Here is a 3,628-nt window from a genome sequence, read left to right on the forward strand (position 1 = left end):
GGCATTTCTTTTTGTTTTCTTAAACTGTATCTAAGTTTTTTAAAAACATTTTTTATTATGTTATGATGCACTATTATATAGTACCTCAGTTTTTTTATTATTATGTTATGTTAGTCACCCTACAGTACCTCATTAGATTTTAATGTGGTGTTCCATCATTAGTTTTTGATATCTCAGTTTTAGCAAACTTCATATTTGTGATGACCTCTTTTCTTCATACCACCTGCCCCCATTTGAAATGTTATTTAATTACCTTATTTATTAATATATTCTTTCTCCATCATTGAATGTTAGGGACTAGTTCTTTAGCACCCTATACTCCTTGCCTAGACAATGCCTAAATCATGGCCAACACTCACTTTATATTTCTGAAATTTGGAAGCATTTTTTAATTAAAATTATAGAACACATGGCCTTTTGGGAAAAATTATTGGAACAAAAATGCCATCACTATGATGGCACATGGGATTCCCTGAAGGGGACCAGAGGCATGCACAATGTATTAAAATGAATTTCTAGATTACAAAGACGAAGAAGCAGCATTTCAAATCTGTGAGTAATGCAAGTTTGTGTGAACATCATGTTCATGTTGTTTCCTCTTTCCCAGAAGTCATCTCCACCACATGGAACTGAGCAATAAAACCCAAATTTCAAACTTTCTTCTTCTGAGATTTTCAGAAGGAACCCTCATATTCAGGCTTTTCCTCTCTATGTACCTGATCACTGTGTGTGGAAATCTGTTCCTCATCCTGGCTGTCAGCTCAGACTCCCACCTCCACACCCCCATGTACTTCTTTCTTGACAACCTGTCCTTTGCAGACATCTGTTTCACCTCCACCACCATCCCCAAGATGCTGTGGAACATCCAGACTCGGAGCAAAGTCATAACCTATGCAGGCTGCATTATTCAGATTTATTTTATCATACTCTTTGCCAGGTTGGACGTCTTTCTCCTGACCACGGTGGCCTATGACCGCTTCGTGGCCATCTGTCACCCTCTGCACCACACGGTCATCATGAACCCCCACCTCTGTGGACTGTTGGTTTTGGTGTCCTGGATCGTGTGTGTCCTGAATTCCTTGGTATAAAGTTTAATGATGTTGCAGCTTTCTTCTGTACACATTTCCAAATCCTCCAGTTTTTTTGTGAACTGCATCAGATGATCCAACTTGCCTGTTCTGACACCTTTCTTAATAACGTGGTGATGTATTTTGCAGCTGTCCTGCTGGGTAGTGGTCCTTTTGCTGGGATCCTTTACTCTTATTCTAAGATAGTTTCCTCCATACTTGGAATTTCCTCAGCTCAGAGCAAGTATAAAGCATATTTCACCTGTGCATTTCAACTCTACGTTGTCTCCTTATTTTACTGTACAATCCTAGGGGTATCTTTATTGTACAATACCTAGGGGTGTCTTAGCTCTGCTGCTCCCCAGAGCTCCCACGCAAGTGCAGTGGCCTCGGTGATATATGCTGTGGTCACGCCCATGCTGAAACCCTTCATCTACAGCCTGAGGAACAGAGACATAAAGAGGGCTCTGAAAGTGTTCATTGGGGTTCCAGTGATGTAAAGCACATTCATCCTGGGGCTGAAGGAATGCCCGTTACTGCAGGGCTCACAGCCTGAGAGCCAGGACTGCTATTCTTAGATCAGGCTGTGGAAGTACAACCTGCTCCATATATTCCGTATATTTCCTGGAATTTCCATTTGTTTGAATTCAACTTCTTCATACTGTTATGTAATGCATTGTATTAAGCTTCTGCTCTGTCTGTTATACAAACAGGCTCCCCCTTGTCCAATTTCATATATTCCTAATGTTTTCCCCAAACTTGGATCAGAAACGCTTGAATTTTTTGTATCTTACATGGGGCAAGTTGGATTTCTTAAAAATAATTTCATTTCAAATGCTTTATGTCATGCCACGTAAATTCTCTCTAGATTCCCCAAAAAGACTAAGCATGGCCTACATTCTTCAAATAGAAGAAACTACACTTGGCCCTAAGCCCTTCACATAAATGTATTGTAAATGAAAATACAAAACCCTAGTTTTCACCTTGAGTCTGTCGGTCTTTTTAAATCACTATCCTCACTCCTCCTCCTGATAATGTGGACTCTAACACTGTTCCCTTTAAGTCTCAGGCTCCTGACAGGGATGCTCAGGCTAGGAAAGCCCGGGCACTCCCCTGTGCCCTGTGCTTGTGGACATTCCCACAGATGCTTCCCTGACCAGAGCCTCTGCTGTGGCTGCACCAGCCCTTGGGTTCTCATTGTGACTGCAAGACAGGCCTCAGCAGCACCCATCACAGAACTCTAACAAAACCAGGTCTATTCCTCACAGGTCCTGGAGGGCACTTGGGATGCCAAAGGCCATTTGGGGAGGTCTCAGAAGGGAGAAGGCATTGAGAGGGACAGAGAGCAAGCACTGCTGAGGGATCAGCCTTTATTGGGGTCCATGGCCAGAGTGTTTAGGAATTTGTGGGTTCACCCTTTATAGGACAATTTTATATGTGTAGAAATTGGGTGCTGCAGGGAAAGCGGTCACTCACGTGTCAGTATGTAGTGACCCAGAGCGGTCTGAAGAGGTACTTCATGGCTGAGGCAGCCTGAGGGCTTGATCTGGTCATTGTGTCCCAACTGACAATGTGTTTACTCAACTTGATGGTCTTTGAGATGCATGCCTCAGGGTCAATAGCTTCATATCAGGCACTTCCATTACAATCAAAAAGCTTAGTGTCAGATGCTTACTCCATAAATATGCTCCAGTATTTCCTAACTGGGTCCTGATTTTATTCTGCGATTCAGCTCATGTCCAGAGTGCCCACCATAGCCACTGCAGACACATCTCTCTCCCAGTGGAGTCTACATGGCAGGACAAATTTGAATAAACAGATCGACCTGATATGTTCTTAGTGTCAGGATGACCATAAATATGATGAAGCAAAATTTCAAAACACTCATTTTGCTACTACACAAGATACTCCTTTTTTCTGATTTTCCTTTTTTTACACCAGAGTTCATGCTGTGTGTGTACTTGTGGAAGCAAGGAATATTCGTATCCACAGCTGAGGGGGTTTATTCATTGACGTGATGTATTGCTTAGTGTCTTAAATGTTTTACCACTGAATTATCTTCCTGTTTCTACTTGAAAATTTCCAAAGATATCTGCTGATATGACTCTCTATGGTTCCATAAAATAGCTCCCTTTTCCTGATATTTGCCACAAATTCTAAGGGGTGATGAATGAACAGTATCAGTATCATCCATTATCTGCCTCCTTCCTGCTCAGAAGTCTCTTCCACCTGCGTGATCAGAGGACACTTCACAGATGAGCTGGATGTCCTGCTGGTCATGCAGTTCAGGGTCACCAGTTCTTGTGCACAGATGCCCACATCCTTCAAACTCTCCCAGTGACCCGGAAGGGAGCCACATATCGTCACTTGTTCATAAAGCCATCAGAAATAAATGTGAATAACAGAACGATCATGACCACTGTCCTCATTTGTCAGGTCCTGTGCCACAGGTAAAGGCAGCACATGATCTAACTGCCTCAGGTCTGCTCACTTGGATGATTGTGTCAATCAGCTCTCGCTGTGTAACAGGCAGTCCTTGTCAAATGGGATAGCATACTGAT

At 42.7% G+C, this 3,628-nt stretch overlaps 1 pseudogene; it reads left to right on the forward strand.

Moving 5' to 3' along the window:
• Positions 1-785: 785 nt before the first annotated feature.
• Positions 786-1,567, forward strand: LOC123796225 (olfactory receptor-like protein OLF4; annotated as a pseudogene).
• The last annotated feature ends 2,061 nt before the right edge of the window (positions 1,568-3,628 follow it).

This window comes from Ursus americanus, chromosome 14, assembly GCF_024610735.1.
Source record: "Ursus americanus isolate L20-20 chromosome 14, mUrsAme1.1.p, whole genome shotgun sequence".
NCBI classification, from domain to species: domain Eukaryota; kingdom Metazoa; phylum Chordata; class Mammalia; order Carnivora; family Ursidae; genus Ursus; species Ursus americanus.